This window comes from Limanda limanda, chromosome 1, assembly GCF_963576545.1.
Source record: "Limanda limanda chromosome 1, fLimLim1.1, whole genome shotgun sequence".
NCBI classification, from domain to species: domain Eukaryota; kingdom Metazoa; phylum Chordata; class Actinopteri; order Pleuronectiformes; family Pleuronectidae; genus Limanda; species Limanda limanda.
In genome coordinates this window covers 21,191,271-21,210,532 of record NC_083636.1, presented here as the reverse complement: position 1 = coordinate 21,210,532, position 19,262 = coordinate 21,191,271, and the positions used below count along the sequence as shown (strand labels likewise).

The window sequence follows — 19,262 nt, the reverse complement described above, 5'->3', positions numbered from 1 at the left end:
CAATTTAACATCTCTGCTGGAGCAGAAGTTTAACTGACCTTTTATTTTTTAATACCTGAATCTGAACTTTTCCACATCTCAAGCGCAATCTCTCAAGAATTACAAACAGCTCTGTGGTTGAACTCCTCCCGATACGAGGAATTGTGGACGAAGAGCAAGTGAAGCAGATGAGTGTTCACTCAACCTTTCCCGGGGAAATAAACACTTTTGTTGAAAGATAATGCAACTTTTTAAATCCTTAGAAAATACTTTTTCGTAGGGAGACAGAAGTGGGAGGAGGAGATAATGCAGGGAGAGAAGAGCGGGAGCATGAGAAAGGAAAGATCCACACAAACAATCTCAAATATTGGTTTTTCTGTTCGCTGCATTTTAGATTCATCTTCCCTCTCCACACGTTTCTCTGTAAACAAAAGAAATTCCTCCACCAACACGGATCCGTTTAACTTCCTCTTCATCTCAGAGGCGCTCGGTCTCGGCCGCCGTGATCAGAGCGAGTTGATGGAGCCGGATTTAAAACTTCCTGTCGCACAGTTAAACTGACTCAGCTTCACTTGTTTCTCCTCCGTCTTCTTCTCTACTTCCTCAGTTCATCTCATCTTCTTTCTGCAAATCTTCATGCAGGTTTGTTTTCTTATTATTGTGTCCAATCATGTGTGTGTCTGCCTTCGTCTTCGTCGGCTTCTCTTCTTCATCCTGAGCTATTTGTATTCTTCCAATTTTCGGATGAGCAGCAAATTGATTGTTAACATTATTGGCAGTTAATTTGTGTAATCGTGTTAAAACAAATCTATTTTTTCCCTCTAATGCCAGATTTGATCACACATTTCCCATCTAGTGAGAAATAAAAACTCCTGTAATGCTGCGTAACATGATCTAAAACAGTGGTTCTTAACCTTATTGGAGGTACTGAACCCTGCAAGCTTCATCAGTGCATTCACCGAACCCTTCGTAATTTCTTCAAAACATAGGTATATAATTTGTTAGTGCACAAAATGAACCATGCATCAGTTGCACACAAAATCAATGTGTTCAAAGAACAAAACCAACCATAAAAACCAACAAAAACATAACTCAATGACTATTTACTGCAAATCAATGTGACTTTTGCTGTTGCCTTTCAGATACAAGTTCAGGAATGCGCGGCTTCACCTTGGCAAGTTCCACTTTCATATCATTTTCGCAACAAAGTCTGTTCCTTTTCTTAATTTTCATGTCTACTATCAAAAAGGATTGCTCGCACAAATACGTTGTAACAAACAGTGTGAGTATCTCAAGGGCAATAAGGGGGTGTGGTACGATTTGGTGACACCAAAACGTTGAGAGCGTTGTTGTTCTGAAGAGTTGCTGTTGAAGCTGGCTCTGCTGAATGACGTACAATCAGAACAGCCACAAGTTGACTACTGAGCGCACCAAGCAGCACAGATATCAAAGATAAGCAATGTGGCGTGATCAGCTGCAACCAGCTTAATCACTGCGGAGTGTGACGTCATGAATAATACGAGTAGCCTGAATTTCTTTTGTGTAACACACTTTTACTAAGCAACAAAATGTTTGCAATCTGACACGGCGAAAAAAAATTGTGTGTTACCAAATTGTGGGCAGCCAATTTTTTGACGGCCGACAAAAATGGCCAGACATTGCTAGTGTGAACCGGGCTATACTGTGTGTGTTTTGACCCCTGCCGAACCCCTGAGAGTGACTCACCGAACCCCTGGGGTTCGATCGAACCCAGGTTAAGAACCACTGATCTAAAATCTAATGATCCACTCAGAGTGCCGTTTTTGCAGCTTTCCAGCAACAGAAGATTATTTTTGTAACATAAGTGAAAGTCGGTCTTTAAACTCACATGAGACAGAGCTGCTGTGTTAGGGAGTGAGGGAGTGAGGGGTGGAGGGGTGGAGGGATGGAGGGATGGAGGGATGGAGGGATGGAGGGGCGAACACATCTGGTTCTCCTCAACGTGATGGTCATTCCTCAGGGAAGAGGGAGTCGGAGGAGAGCTGGTAACGAACCGGAGCTTTACACCGACGTCAGCCTCGTCAAACCCTCTCCCCACGGACGTCTCCGCAGATCAGAGGCACGAGGTGTCGGCCGTGTAAACACAATCCCCCCGACGTCCATTCTGCGCCCCTCAAGGGTGTGGGAAGTGAGCGGACGCCGGGGCCTTCGGGTAAATATACGACTTTTCCTTGGCTGCCTCGGTCTGGAGGACTCCGGTGACCTCAGCGGATAGAAATGTTCTCTCCTGGTTTGTTACTGAAGTTTTTAGGGCGGAATCAATTGGAAAAGAAATCGGACTTGAGAAGAAAAAGCAGCCTCTTCATTTACAGGATGAAGACGAGGTGCTGATGTAGACGAAGCAGCCACAGAGAGGAAGGTTCGGCCCGAGAAAGATAAAGCTGAACTCAGGGTCAACTTTCTGTAAAGTGTCAAGCTGCACAGCGTTGGTCCGTTAACTACGTGGAAGCACATGTTCCCGACTCATTCTGCAGTTAAACCAGTTGAGCCTTGACAGGAATTAAACTAATTAAACTAAAGCTTGAGTTTTAAATAAAAGTTGACAACCCTTGTACTCTACATTTCCTCGACCTTCTGACCTGCGGCTACTTCTTCATAAACACGACTACAAGCCCACGAATCTGGTCTCAAACAGCTGCTTCAGTTTGATTTCTCCTAATTGCACACATCAAGTTTTCAGTGGTAAATAACCCCCCATACACACACAGGGTTTAATCAAGCAGCGGTGCAATATGAAAAAATGAATATTCCACAAAACACACAATCAGACTGTGGTGAAAAGACACAACACCCAGCGACACCGCGGCAGCAGAGTCACAACTCGAGTCTCTGTGCATCAGAAAATGAAATGCCAAGCTCGGCTAAGGACATAATGAAAAAGCTATTATCAGCGTGAGCTTTCATCAGCGCCGCATTCAACCGTGTTCAATACAAACTGATTCTCTCGTCTGGTGCTGTACCCGTGTGAACGCTGGGATATAATAAAGGAGAGGAGATAAGAAAGAGGAGAGAGAGAGAGTGATCACCCCCCCCCCCAGCTGAAGAAGCGCATCAGCACATTTACAGAAGTTTTCGTGAGCGACACACGAACCACGTCCGCCCTCGCAGAGGCCGATCAGCCCGTCACAGTGGGTTACGCAGATACATTCAAACCATCCTTCGAGTCTGCACGTGGATCTACAACCTCTCTTCTTCTCCATTATACCTCCTCTATCTGTGACTATTCATCTGTCGCGCTTTTCATATCCCTGCGTTATGGCGCCTTGATGTATTCATCCTCCATCCATCCTCAAGCCCCTGCGTCCCCGGCTCAGAGCTGAGATACAGCTGCTTCATGCACAATTCAATGAAATATTGAATTAAATATACCATACAGTATTCAAAAATATATCCAGCATCAGGTCTAACGAGGAGCAGCTCATGAACCAGAATCTGGATATCCTCCCTTTTGCCGGAGTAGAACTGGGGTGATTTCAGACTTGACTTGATTACCGTGTCAAAGTCATTTATGAGGAAAAATGAGACAAAGTAAATAAATAAGATTGAGCAATAATATTAATATGTTGCACCGGAAGCACCGACACACCCCATGTTGTGTCCTTCTGGACGACAGCTCCTTCACAGACTCCTACAGCAACACTACGCTTCCTGTTTATAAGCAGGAGCAACATGGTCGTCTGGATGGAGCTGAGATGTAAACGTTCAGTCTCCGTGTGGTCCAGGTGGATGTCCTGCTGGAAGGTGAACTTCAGTCTCCGGAGCAGGTTCTGCAAGGTCCGGACTGAATTCATCTGAAATCAAACCAGTCGTCCTCTCGTCCCTGAGACGACACATCACTGGTTCACATCCCCTGGTTTTATCCATGACTCGGCTTTTGTCCTCGCATTCACTGTGAATCATGGGACTTTTCATACACAAGCCTGTGCTTTTGCCAAACGTCCAATCAATTCAATTTGCCACAGACGGACTCCATTCAAGGATGCATAAAGGAAACCGGAAGAACCGAACCACAGCCGAATGTCTGAGGTCAGTTTGTAGTTTTAATAAATCACCAAACGTGTGTAAAAATCATTTTGACTTTGTCATTATGGGTCATTGAGTTTAGACGGATGTTGAAAATAAACAAAGCTACAAGACATGAAGTGAAAAGTGTCGGAGTGTTGAAGTCACTGAGCAGCACTGAGACTCAGTCACTGCAGCCGAAGAAGGAGACTGTTCTGGGGCAGGAAAGAGATGTTACATTTGTTGTCATTACTAAAGGCAGTCCCTGTCTTCTGTACTGTGTGTGTGTGTGTGCGTGGGTATGTGTGTGTGTGATTTGTGACTGTGCGAGTTGGAGTTTACATTTTTGAGCCAGCCTTCACAGCTGCAGCTCCCCTCCGAGACGCACAAACACCCACACACACACATGAAGACACGCTGAACCTCCTCGTGCAACACAAACCAGAGCTTTCCTGTAGCCTCCCCCAGGAAAGTCTGTGTGTGTCTGTGTGTGTCTGTATGTGTGTCTGTTTGTGATTTGTATGTTTTTTTAAACCTGTATCTCAAAAATAAGCAGATGTGATGAGATACAACAGAAGTGGGCTGGATGGGAAATCACCAATTCAGCTTATTTTCATTGACCGGCTTTATTGTCAGATGTCGATTTGTTTGTGTTGTACGATCACGACCTCAGACTGTAAATAAAGATGGACGAAGCATCTTCTCTTCCTCGCTTTGGACAGAAATTGGACAGTAGGAGGAAGTGGAGATGTGTCGTCCATCTTTATTTTTCGTATCTGTGTTTGACCCCCCCCCCCCCTGTCCGGATTGACACTGGATAATGGGGTGTGAGCCCAGCGTCGCCGTGTGTTGACGCAGCAGCTCGGGTTTAATGAACTGCTTTCAGGAGAATTTTATACCGAGAGAGAAAGAAGCAAGAGCTCTTTATCAATGACGTTATCAATAAAACAACACAACGCAGCCACGGCCCCACGAGGCCCAGAGCTCCCCCCGCCACAACAAAAAACTAACAAGGAAAACAAAAAGACGACTTTGCCTCTGAAGTTTTTTAGAGGAAATCTAATGTTCCCTAACGAAAAAAGGTCTGTGGTCAATTTCGGGCTGTGATCCAGCAGCAGGCCTCTGATCACTGAACGATGCAGGATCAACTTTACATGACTTGTTTATACAACCTGGAATTTAACAGATCCAACCCTTTGTCGTGACCTATTAAAGTGGAAATTACATAAATCCAGAGATGCAGTTAACCCATTTAAATCAGATGCAACACTTGCAAGTATTCACAGGAGAGTTTATACTTTGTTTTTGCTCGTCTCCTGCAAATCAAGTTTTAAAAGTTGCGTTTTAGACGATCAGACGATGTTCACGAAGTTTAGGGAAACAACAAACAAATGCTTCAGCGATCAAATCTTTTTTATTTCAACTCTTCATCCGATTCAGAGGCTGAAGGTTTTGTGAACGTCTGTAATTCTGTCACTTTTAGGTGCTGAAGGTTTCAGAGTGAAGAGGTTTTATTCAGCCCCTGAGCTGCTAAAGGCTTAAACACGATGATCACACAGTTGAAGGTGTAAACGTAGAATTTATGTCATAAAGTTAGAAAACACAACAAATTAGAAAGTTTCCTCACCTGCTCAGTGTTCGGTGTTGAACTCTGATGTCATGAAGCTCCTGCACAAAACACAAGAATAACACTCGTTAGCCTGACGTTGTCGTTTCAATTTTCCTTATGCAAATACAGAAATTAATTCAATACTTTATATAAACTTAACAAGATTTCCACAGTTTCCGAATGTACAAAGAACTTTATTAACACCGACGCAGAACATATTGCCGAGGAGACGAGAGCAGCAGCCGCCGGGACATTAAACACATCACTGCCGTTCTCCCGTGGGTTGTTGTAAAGAGTTTCATCAGCTGCGCCGTCAATTAAAGCTCAAACATGTAAATTAACAGAGAAACAACTGAAGCGCTGAGGTGAGAAGTGACGTTTGAAGAAGGTTAATTATGAGGAGAAACACGGAAAATCAGAGGAGATGGAAACAGCGAAGCTTCAGAGGAGACGACTCCCACACAGCATCTCTGCCGAAAGAGAGACGGAGCGGGAGGGTACTCGACAAAGTAGGACACACACACACACACACACAGACAGACACACACAGACACACACAGACACACACAGACACACTAAGATGCTAATTGCACCTAATAGAGGCAACACTCAGACTTCTCCTCTGACTCAGACTAATCAGACCCATGTGACCTGGTCCAGACTAATCAGACCGTTCACCACCGGTCCTCCATGAGTCTGATTAACACACAGTTCAACAATTAAATACAAACGATGAAACCCATTCTGTGGATTCGTGGTGAAAACATCCAGATGCAAACCCTTCACACGACGGGATCAGAGTCCGACGGTTGATAAAAATATATACGGCTCATATTGCTGTTTCCCCTCCTCTTCATTACAGAGCGTTTTCCAGTTTGAGAGCAGATTGATTTCACGTTGGCTCAAATCCCTGCACTCACTCAAATATAACCTGCTTGTGCTTGGATCTTCTCTGTCCGTGCGCCTGCAATCAAATCTCCTGCGCTCCAGCTTCAGCTCTTCTCCTGTTCATATGTCGCTGGGCAACGTGGAGGCGACACCAAGGATCGGAGTTGTTTCTTTTACCCCCCTGTAGTTTATGTTTTTTCATTTCAAAGCAAAAGAAAATGAAATCAGGTAATATTCAATTACTGAAGCTTCAAATATTGACTGGACTGACCTGAGCTACAGGGGTGTTGTTTCATCACCTGTTTCAGTCCAGACACAAATTATTTAGGTTAAAATGAGAAAAACTGTGAAACCTTGCATTGTTTTCTTATTTATTAACAACAAAGATGAATCAACCATCATGTAGATTAATTTCCTGGAGTTTGACTTCACCATTAAACTCAACAAATGAACTCGAGCATCGATCCTCTTTCGTCTCCGGTGCAGAACCGTTTGTTCCACTTAGAGTCAACGCTACTGGGTAAAAGGTTGGAAGGGTTTTTAAAGCGTCAACTCTTTAATTAACTGGATATTATGCATTCAACCAACCGTCTGCCGATCGATCCTGCATCTCTCCCGTGGTAAACACAACCTTCACCAGGTCACCGCTTCTCACTAAACTATTCAACAGCAGACGCTTTATCTCATTAGCCTGAATTTTACTTTGTAAAGTCACAAGAAGCGTTTGTTTCCTACAGCAGATCTATTTATACGTTTCCACGTGAGAGTCCCACATGGGAAAGATTTGAGGTTTTTCATTATAATAACTGCAGCAGTAATTTCTTTCCTTTATGAAATAGTCTATAACAAAGGACAGGATGACAGGATGATTACATCTTTGAGATATTTACAGCCTTTGTTTTATGTAACACATCATTAAATTCTCTTCTCCTACGCCCCTTTAAAGTTTTCACCCGGGTTGTTTTTTAGTGCAGAGTTAATGATTTAATGATGCTCTTCCCCAGAAATGAGCTGACAAAAGAAAAACCTACATTCAGAGGATCTGGTGGAAAACAGACTATTTAAACCTTTTTAATTCAACCCAGAAACAGGAAATTCTCCATCTGTGTCAACAACAGCACAGAAAACCTGCTAAACAACATTTTACTTCGGCTTCGTCTGAACTAATGTGTTCACGTCAAGACGAGTGTAATAGTTCTGTGATCGTGCACATGAACACGCCTGAGAAAATGTGACTGATAAAGACCAATCAGGCGGAGAACGTGGGCGTCTGCGTCATCGTCTACAAAAGTTTCAGTTTCAGTTCGTCCAGACTCAAACCCCAGAGGTTTCAAACTGAAACGAGACCAGCCGCGTTTACACAAGTCTCTGATTTACGGGATTAAAAACGGCGTAAAGTGGACGACAGACGTAACCGTAGAAGAACCAGCTAAGAGCTCGTTTTTATCTCCGTCCAGACAAGAACATAAAAACGACTACAAACACTCAAACAAACAAACCAGGCCTGGTTACACAAAGCAACCAGGGGCATGCGCAAAGTGAGCTGAGACTTGTTGATGGGTACAGACTCAAACTTTCATGACAGCTTTACTGTCATTCGAAGCAGCAGCTAAAGAGTCTGATATTTCCCATGAGGAGGTGGTGGAGACCAAAAATGGAGCTAAAAGCCTGTAAATGTTGCACTGGAGACACAAATGTGACTTAAAGTGATTATTAAAGTTTCTCTGTAACTGCAGGTTGTGTAAATACGCAGATGTTTGCTTACAGGAGACGTTTCCTCAGGGTGTGGCCTTACACTGCGACTCCAGCGTGTCGGCTGAGGTCAGAGCTGAAACTCGAACACTTTCCAGCCTCTAAAGACGCTCTAAAAACCAAGAGTATTGTGAAAAGCCCCAGTGACTGAACATCCAATAATAGAAGCAGTTAACGCTGGCGTTCTTGGAATTCCCCGCCCCTGGAATATTGACGCCTGTATCAAATCACCACGGTGGAAAGAAAGGAGGCGCGGGAGCGAGGTGAATGTGCGAGGCCTCTAAGCTGCAGGAACATCGGGGAAGAAACACAATACACAACCTGCAGGAGAAAGCTCTTTGTACGTGTACAAACACACAAACACACACACACCTCTGCTGTATGACAGATGGAGAACGAGGCTTGAACGCTGTGATGTGATTTGCAGCCTGATGTGTTTTTGCTGGCAGAGTATTTCCAGATAGTTTATTACACTCGGAGTCTTTTAAATCAACACACAGACACACACACTCACACAGACTTGCAGGGGGGGAGGAGAGGGGCCGTGTAAATCAGTTTTCGCCGGGTGGGTCTTATCAGAGAAACGCCAGCTCTGAGAGCGGGCGGTGCAGCGAGCTGACGGCGCTGCAGCTGAGCTCTCCTCCGCCTCTAATGACTCGTGTGGAGTCGCTGCCTCATTGAGCAGCAGGCGGAGGAAGCGTCGAGCAGCTGCCGGGTCGAGGTAAGTACGGAAGGCAAGGCGCGCAATTAATGATGAAACGTCGTGAAACCGAACCGTCTGTTTGAACACCGGTTGTAAAGAGGAGTTCTGTCAAAGTGAGCGAGTCGCCACTGAACTGGTTACACCGGTTATCTGCTGACCTAGTTCCAGAAATAAAGCCGAGTGGTGGGACAGCGATAGGGACAGATGTTAGACAGACGCCTGGTTCACTGTGGACCTGAGAGACACTGTTCCACTCAGTGAGGCACGTTCCAATGAGAGGCCGCGGTCTTCAGGGCTCCACCGGTGAAAAGCCTGTTCCACTGAAGTCAACCAATCTCCACCCGGGGGACGGATGAACTGGGTGGCACCGCACAAACACACTTTCAGCTGGTTTCCAGTAGGACACAATCTGATAAATGCTGAATCACTGATCATGCAGCTGCACACGTGTTGTGGTGTGGTGCTCATTTGTCTTCTTCTCATTTGCCGGGTTTGTAATTTTATCCCAACAACGTATTGTGAACTTGTTCAATTAGAAAAATCCAAACCAAAGACAGGGATTGTAAATAAGCCTCAGCTACAAATCCTACAACCACGGCGTCCTGCATCTCGTCAATGTTTCATCTGGATCGCCCCCTGGTGGCTGGCAGCAGTACAAGTCAAAAACCCAGCCTCCTACATGTTAGTGAACGAGACCAAAGAAGCGGAGACAAGTCGGCCATCTTTAGATACATCGACCAGCACATGATGTCGATATAAAAACACAATAATGCTCATTAACAGGTGAAGATACATTAGTAAGAACATAATGAATATTGTTACTTGATTTCAGATGATAGATCTTGGACCTCTATCTGTGAACAAGCAGCTCACATAACCCGAGGATCTGTGACCTGCTAAATAATCAACGTAGCTGAGTTGGAATAAAAAGCTTTTCCCTGTCAACATTAAACTCTCTCGCTCTCGTTCTGGTTCATGCCTCGTTTTTCACTCTGAATCTCTCCTTCACAGCCTCAGTGTTACTGCTCACACTGTGTGGTTAATCCACTGTGGCACGGTGGAGGCTTTACACACTCACAGACACACACAGACTCACACTCTCACACACACAGGTCTGTTCCTGCAGTGGAAGCCTTGCAGACATGGGATTTCCTTTCACATCCAATTGAGACCAAAGAAACTTGGTGAGAAGAGCATGAAAAAGATAAGCTGTGCAAACACACACAGACACACACACAGACAAACAAACATCTGTGTAAATATTATACCAGCTTCACACACTTGCATCAATAGCCTGAACACAATGTTAACGTGATACAACATGCAGCTTATAAAAGACCCCAAAGAGACATCAACTGAACACACAACAACACACACACAGACACACACTCCTTCTGTATGTAGGCAGGAATTTGTTGAGACATAATTACAATGTGTCGTCTGAACAGCATCCGATTAAGATCCTGAGGTTTTATGGCGAGTCTTTGAAGAGCGGAGTAAAGTGGCTCAACCTGGTTCAGCCAACCAGACGACACACACACACACACACACACAAACACACACATGCAAAAACACACACACGCCCAAATGTGATGCTTCCTGTGCAAACCAGTTTCCCAGTTAAAAGCAAACTATGACTTCTTAGGGAATCAACCACCAACTACCAATACTGACACACACCCTCGGGGACCTGATACACAAACACAGAAAACAACAGAAAGTAGACAAAGTGTTTGTTGGTAGAATATGAACATCAGGAGGCTTCTATCGGCCGCTGTGTTTTCATTATGATCCTTCAGATACCGGAGCACGGAGATACACGGAGGGAGGAGAAAGACGATATGCACCTCAGATACAAGATGGTATCAGGACGCAGAATATTGTGACCACATGGACGGACCCACGATGCATCAGAACTACGAGGAGGAAACATGACCGATCAACAATGACCGATGTTTATACGTCAACGGAAGATCAAATATCCGAGGAGGTTTGTTTGTTTGTCTGCAGGATTATTAAAAATCTACTGAAGCAGGAGATGTTGTGGTCAGATGGGAAGTGACATCCTGAAATATGGAGGAAATCTGGATAAATGGGATGATCCAGTAATTTAATTTCCTCTTTATTTGATAAGGTGACATGGGCCTTGACCTTGGTGAAGGTATGAACTCTCAAAGCTCACAAAATAGAATAGAAGAGAATAATCTGATTTACCAGAGTTTCATAATGATTTGAAAATTGGTAACAGTCCTCCGACTAAATTTGCCAGTAGCCTTTCACAGATGTACTGCATCAGTGTGAATATTTGCTTGTATGCAGGATCACAGATGTCATTTCCAACAGCTGGAAGCTTCAGGTCTTACAAACCTGCTCGGCACCAAAAAAAGATCACTTGCAGCAGCAAAGATGTTTTTCTGAAGAATCCTTCAAGCGAGCACGTTGAACCTGAGGTCACGGCACAACTCCAGTTTCCTCCAGAGACAATTTTATTAAATAAATCACCACAACACTCCTGAAAATGATCCATTATCAACACAATCCTTACGTTCTTCAGTTCAATGTGTTCAGTCGCACAAACTTCTGTGAGCATCGATGCATTCTCACCACCTGCAGCCAAACAATCTGCGTCTTTGACAAATAATCTCTGCAGAGTTTGAGACACGTCCTTACAACTTTATGCTTTATTGGCTTATCAGGCGTCAGGGCTCAGGTTCCCATGAAGAGTGAGTGGCAAGAACGAGCTAATCTCATCAGCTCGGAACTTTCCACGAGCTTCTATTGATTTTCTCTGCTGAGGAAAAAGTTCAGAAAAGTTTAGAACCAGAACTGGTGAAATAAACAAAGCAAAGAATCTTTGTATTTTAGAGTAAACAAGTGAAGATGTTGATTCGTGTTTTAGACACTGAAACTGGATGTGCGTGAATAATATAGGAATACATCAATAAAGAAACTTTGAGCGTCTGCAGTGAGTCACACAAACAAACTGTCTCATCCGGGAAAACAAACACAGATCTATTTTAATTCTCTTAATAAATAATGTCCGTTAGTTGCTTATGAATCAAAATCATCACTCAAAGCAAAGGTCCTATGAACGATAAATGACTAAAACCTAAAAGGCATCAAGAAGCATTTATTATTTCTCAGACTAAAAGACTTCCCGATCAGTAAAGATCCTGGAGTGATTAGTTTCCACAGATCTGATCCTGAACTTCTTCTCTGTGATGATAAAGAAAACAAATTAACTTCCCACTGAACAGTCGTCGTCTGTTCTCCGCTGGCAAACAGTTGCATGCCAACGTGAAAACAAAGACTTTTTGTCTGTCGTGCAAAACAAAAAAACAAAAAAAAGAGGCCGCCATTAAGACCGTTTCCCGAGGGGGAGAATGAGGATTTTTTAAAAACAAACTCTTCTCTTTCAGACATGAAAGCCTCAGAGTTGAAGCGGGAACAAGCGGCAGTGTCATCAGAAACGTGACGTCCGACGTTCCATCGCATGCTGCACGTTCACGGCCCAGACTCCAATCCTGCTGCTCTCGGTGCTGCGTTTCATCGAGTCCGCCGAGAAACAGCAAATCCCATAATCCTCGGACAGAGAAGCAATAAACAAAGTGGCAGCGCGAGCAGAGGCCTGCGATGAGTCAGCAGAGGTGAGCAGCTACAGGAGGCGTTCGTCTCTCGTGCTCCTCAGACAGCACGGATCCTCGGAGGAGAGGGAAGGAGCAGCTGCTGGATCTGGGTCAGACTAGGAGGTGCACACTCCATTTAGAGCACAGTTTAATAAAAAGAGATGAGAGGGGTGACATCACCACGACAGGGATTTTGCAAAACCATCAAGTTTCTCACATGGAAGCTTTGGTTTAGAGGATTTCAGGTTTGAACGCAGCTTTTTCACAATCACAATGTAAGACTGGAATATTTCTGATTTCAAATCAAAGTCTGAATGAAGTCACAACCCGAGACTTTTGTGTCTCTGGCGAAAGTTGATCATTAACAAAAACGTTTGTACAATTAGAAACATGCTCCGAAATCCCATGATAGCCAAAATGAACGACTTTTCCATCATCACATTAGTTGTAAAAATAATGTTAAAGAGAAAATTCTGTCAAAGAATTAAGACAAATGAAGAAAGGAAAGTTTCTACAGAGGTCATTCGTCCTTCAGTCGCACAGAGAACCACGTCTGGTTTGAATTAACTCTCACTACGTTTTATATCACAGCCGTGCTCTTCTCCTCAGGGACCAGCGGGAACTTCCCTTTTCTCAGAGTCAGAACAGAGGACGTCCAGAGAAGTTCCGAAACCAAACATGAAGAAATAAAACAAAGCAGACGAGCGAGAAAAAACTTCCACAACAAAGAAACCTTCAATTAAAACTTGAATTATGTCCCAGAGCAAACATTCAACAGCTTAAAGTAATGTGTTGATCATCTGCCACCAGAATCATGTGTTTAAATTAACTTCACATTAAATGTAGTTCAATGCAATAATTACAAAACACTTAATATTGGACAAAGTGTTGAATTGTTTCTGCTGTTAAACTTAGAAAATTACTAAATCAATTAGGAAAACAGCTGAATTCAATTTGGGGCGATTTACTAATCAATTAATCAACGAATCATTTGCAGCTCGAGACCAAAAATCCCCCAAATGTAAGAAAAGCAGCAAATCCTTTAATTTCAGAGACTGTGAATATTATCTTACATTTTCTTAAATGGTTTATCAATTCTATATAAAATAATTGGCTTGTACATTTTAGCTCTATAAATACATTAATCCTACAGGAGCAAATTTGGGTTTTGTGTGGGACTATTTCCAGTGGTGGATTAATCCGTGTATCTGGAGCAGGAGGACGGAGTCTGACGTGGGCGCGAGTCAGAAGAAACCAAAGTACATGTGTGTTCATGGTGATAAAAAAAAAAATGTTTCAACAGACGCTTTATCAAAGTGTTAAAGTCCAACTACCAAACTGAGAATAAAGGAAATACAGCCCCACCTTATTCACTGCATTTCAGATCCAAACATAACAACTTTAAAAACCAACAACACAGTATAAATACTTTTCACAAAGCAACACCGCTGCTGGTGAACAAATAAAACCACTGACGACACGTCGACCCTCCGAGTTTACGACTCTACACGGGTTCCACTTGTTGACAAGAGGGAAACATGTCCGAGCGTTATCCGGGAGACAAAGCGATCACAGTGAAACGACTCCAGGGATCAGAGGGGGGGTCGTCCAAGGGTCACGACCCTGCACTCGCACAGGGGCCGGAGCAGAGGTCAAATGTCAACTGACAGGAGAGTCTTGTAAAGAACAAGAGAATTTTGTCCATATTTAAAGAAGTAGTTTGTTTGTTGGATTAAATAAAAGACGTTTTAACTTTTAAAAGATCGCCAGGTCAGAGACTCTGGGACTAAACTTCCGTTTTAGCAAGTTAACTTGTACACAGTGTTTCTAAGCAGAGCTCGACCAGCGGTTTGAGGCTGAAATAAACGATGGAGAATAATATCACACAGCTCTTATTGCGACAGGTCTGGTTCTGCACAATGACGGACGAATGGACACACACACAAACACACATGTACCGACAGACAAACAAACACAGCCAAGCAATCAGAAATAAAAACCTATTTCCATAATGAGGTTCAGGAGGTGAAACAACCTCTTCATCGGCGTGTGTGTGTCGCTGGTCGTTTTGTAGCGTCTCCGTGTGTGAGACCTCATCTTCCCTCCGGCCGCTCAGAATCTCATTAGACGGCCGGCAGCAGAACGTCTGCGCTCTTTAATTCATCTCTCCGCTTGTCAATACGTCTCCTGAGCGTATTTCTCAAAACTCAACACGGCACTGGACGGTTTTTAATATCAGATAATCGATGCTGATCCACGGGGAGAATCAAGAGAAAGCTGTTAACGAGTTACGAGTTGACTTGGAGCTCAGCTGTGATCTGGCACTGGAGAGAGGAGATGGAGAAATGAACGGCCTCAGTCCCAGTGAGCTGAGACAAAAGAGACAGAGGAGCAGCTGAAATTCAGTTTCAAATTATTCAAACGTGATGAAATGAATCCACCAACTGTCTGAAACCTGTTTAACCAACAGGACTGAAGATGGAACACGTTTCATTCTTATTATAAACTCCTGTTTCATATTTTCTCAGTCCTATGAAGTGCTGGCCGAGCCATTTTAAAACACAGGAGCCTTTTCCTTCCTCCTCTGTTCACTTATTTATGATTCCAAATAAAAAACAAAGCCGTGACTCTTGCAGTTTATTTTGCCTCCGTCCTTTTCCCTTGGTTCGGGCTGAGTCAGAAACACGGAGGGATTCTGCTCCAGTTCTCTGACTGAAGCTTCTGCTTTGTGCTAAATGTTCATTTAATGACTGAGCGGTTTACAGACGGGGACGCAACATATATCAGAAAGACGCCCGTCATCTTTAAAAGGGGCAATAACAGACTTCTGCCCAACCTCCACACAGCAGAGAAATTACCTCCATATATCTGCTGAGGTTCAGAGGGTTGTTGATCAATAACAGCGGCTCGACCATTACTCAGTCTGCGTGAGAAGACTTTGGCTTTCGACACTCCAATTTCAAGCTGTCCCCTGTTTTGGAACAAAAACCCCACTGGACTTTGGAGAAACTCCCAAAAGTCATAAATTATTTGGCACCTTTAGTCACAGAAGAGCTGGACGGTGCATCTCCGCTGGGGTTTCAGGGCAGAAGCTGCGTAAAGGCAAAGAGAGCCGGTGGATAAATATATCCAGGATATTAACGGGAACATTTCAGAGCAGCAGCACGACGCAGGCTGGTTTCTCCAAAACTCAGGAACCCTGCTGGAGCTTTATCATCGCAATTATAGAGTTTATTCACTTCGAGACAACTTCAAAAAGGTTCATGTCAAATGTCACCACGCTGCACTTTTATTCATTCCTGAACAAGATAAGAGTTATTCCACATTTTCATAATTTCCCACAGAAAATAAATCTGTGTTTCCTCGTCTTTTTTATTCCATCTTTCAGCAGACAGACGGTATATCCCTCCTCCTTCCCCTTTAAAGCTTCTCTTAATCACTTGTTTGGTAGAAGACGCTAACAGCTGTTTTCACCGTGAATCGACATTGTTTAAGTTTAAAGCTGCTCTCCGCTGTAATCTAGTTGCCTGGCGCAGCTCTCCATCACAGCTCAGCTCCCGTGGGACCTGGAACGGCGCCGTTTCAGAACAATTAGAGCAGAGGAGCAGCAGAGGAGGAGCAGAGGAGGAGCAGAGGAGGAGCCGGGCGACGCTGCACAGTCAGATGCACCGTAGCAAAAGAGCCATAATAACAATTACGCTAACTCATTCATCCATCTCGCCGCAGTTTACCGCCGAATGCTCTGGAGGTTTGTGCCACTAATTCAGTGAGTTGTGTGTGACTGGAGATGGACGCTTTTTTAATCTTTCGCCTCCAGGTCTTTTCTTCGGCCTCAGAGAAAAACAAGCAGCGAGGTTCTCTGTGTTTTCTGAGGACGTCTCCGACTCAACACAACGTCTCCTCCTTTGTTCCTGCTCCGTCATGCTGGCTTCATACAGCCCCCCCCCCCCCACAAACAGCTGACATGCTGCGCTGGGGCCGGATGTGGCCGATAAGGAGCAGCATTGTGGTCTGAACTCAGAGCTCGCTGCTGGTATCAATCACTGCCAAGAGGCTTCAAACCCACTAAAGCTCCTGTTCTCATGGGTTCCTGAAGATCACAGGCTGGAAGTCGTCTGAAGAGCCGGACGTGATCCGATAAAGACCTTCGCTGTCTGCTCTCGTTTCCCCAAACAGCCTGAGAGACGATCCTCTGTACATCATCACGTCCTGCACAAAAATCCCAAGTATGCAGAGTTTACTGCAGGTCGTCATTACAAGAAGTGGCTGATCAGGTTTTAATGATTTCCTCAACTAACCACCAGGAAACACTTTCTCTACATCCTCAGGATTTCAATAAATCATCAAAGTATTGTCCAACAAAGTTCTGGAGAGAAAACTTCAGGTTTCAGCCTGTACTTCAACTTTGTGTGTTTAAATGTATTTAAATACTAAAAATGAAGATGTTCCAAAAGCAGCATCCACATTGTACAGAGGCCAAAACCAGTTGTGTTGGTTTAATGTTGACTAGTTGTTGTGGGACACATGGTTTGAAATGGCTGTCTTCTCATTTAGGTGAAATATGTAATAGTGTAATCTACCATATTAAAAGGGCAGATCAAGAACAGTAATAAATAAAAGTCTGAGGTTTTACTTCCACTTCACTACGTTCTCAGAGGGAGACATTAAACGTTTACCTCCTCTACAGCCCAAGCTGCTTTACAAATCAAGACTTTACACAAAGATATCCTTTGAATTGAACTTCAAACTGTGTCCACAGCTGAATGGATGTCGGGTAAATCGCTGTGGAAAACTCACAAATCTCTCTGACATGTAAGGCTAAGAAACTGTCGGGCTGCCGGCTGCGTCTCAACCCATCATCTCTCTCTTATTTCCCAACCTGAGGCTGACGACTGGAAATCCGACTCATCCTCCCTCCTGTTTAACATCACTGCTTGAATCTCTCTCTCTCGTCTTTCTCCTTTCATCCACTTCTGTGAATCTGTTCCACGTCCTAATTGCTCCTTCTTACATCAGCAGCCTCCGTTTTCCCTCTTCACCCGTTCTGACACCTTACGTTTCCGTTTCACCTGCTCGCTGACCCTTGAACAAACCACTTCCCTCGGATGTGCGTACAGTTCCTGCATATGTCCGTCTGTCAGTCGGTGTGTGTTTGAATCAGTGAGAGTGGATGGACACACACCACTGAGCACGAGGAGAGTCGACACTCCAGCGCTCACACGCTCAGGATGTAACCTAATCTCTTCGGACTCTCCGAGGCTTCTGGTGGATTCAACGAGCTATGAGCTGCTCTATGATGGCAACCGAGAGGACGGAGACACTTCACGTGTTGGGAGACGCAGAGCGAGGCTGATGGGAGGAAAACGACTCATCCTGTCCGGTGTCACTTGTTGTTCGTCGTCTGCTCACGGCAACTTAACACGACAGTTTATCTACACTTTTGACTCGAAAAAACCTTAAAAGAAAGTGAGAGCTTACACACACATGCTGCAGGAGGAGGTGCATGTGAGGAAAGATCAGTATCACCAAAAGCTCTTGAATGAAGTTGGCTTCTCAGTATCCTACGTGTAAAACATATTGTTATGGATGGCACCTAAGACGTAGGGTGAGGAGTTCGGACATCCGGGGGGAGCTCAGTTGAGTCTAGTCAGGATCGTCCTTCTATTGGAGATTTCACATGGACACCCCAACTGGGAGGAGAACCCCTAGGTAGACCCGGAACTAATTGGGTGGATTACATATCCCATCAGGCCTGGGTGAACCTCAGGATCGTGAGGAGGAAGGTGGGGAGTGTCACTGGGGAGAGGGACGTGAGGAAGAGGATGGACAGACAGACGGAGAGAAACTGATGCAGCCTGTTGATTTTGTCACGACCCGGCTCATGGTCGGACAAATAAAAGGAACTGCGCAGGTAAAAGTAACAAAAGGATAATTTATTTCCCTAACACAAGGGACCAAAATGACGACAAAGCAAACCAAGAGAACACAATAGAAAACGAGGGGCTGCGGCGGAGCGGCACACCGCTCTCCCTCCGGAGCCAGGCGATGTCAGGAAGAGAGCAGAGGCTGGAGGAAGGACCAGCTTAACACAGGTTTGGGAATTGGCCACGCCCACCAGCTCATCACCTGCAGCTTGACAAAGCAGAGGCCACCATACACGCATACACACATCCACAGGCAGGAGGCCGTCACAATTTAAACCCACTCAGGAAAATGTCCGTCTCCCATTTGGAAATCACACTGGAGGATCTGCCTCGTATTTCACGCAGCTGTTAATATTCTGCTCATTGACTCTACGTGACCCTAATTAATAGCAATCATCCTGAAGAGAGAAGGAAAATATCCCTAAATAAGTTTCTGATCCCGCACACGTCTTTGTTGTCTAATAAACTACTAATGCTGGAGGTTAATGGGAATTCACCAAGCAGCTCATTCCGGTGGTTAATGGGAATTCGACAAAATGAGTCGGACTCAAGGTTAATGGGGATTCAGAGCCAGGGCTGCAAACACCTGAGAGGACAAATTGGGAAATTTGCTGGGGAGGAAATTACAGTTGGAAAGGCGCTGAACCGAAGAGTTTTTAATATCACCTGAGAATGAATTTAAAGAGCAATTTAACAACAGTAATGATGAAAACAAAGCTGCTCCATCAGCCTGTTTCCTT

The 19,262-nt window shown here is 44.4% G+C and overlaps 1 protein-coding gene across 3 annotated transcripts in view; it reads right to left on the bottom strand.

Annotated features, from left to right (window-relative positions):
* The window catches only part of LOC133006852 (plexin-B2-like), a 96,281-nt gene that overhangs the window by 56,922 nt on the left and 20,097 nt on the right, over positions 1-19,262 (bottom strand). For all 3 annotated transcript variants that reach the window (XM_061075693.1, XM_061075694.1, XM_061075695.1), the window contains exon 2: positions 5,648-5,688. The gene's annotated coding sequence lies outside the window, so the exon portion shown is untranslated. The remainder of the gene's footprint in view (positions 1-5,647; positions 5,689-19,262) is intronic.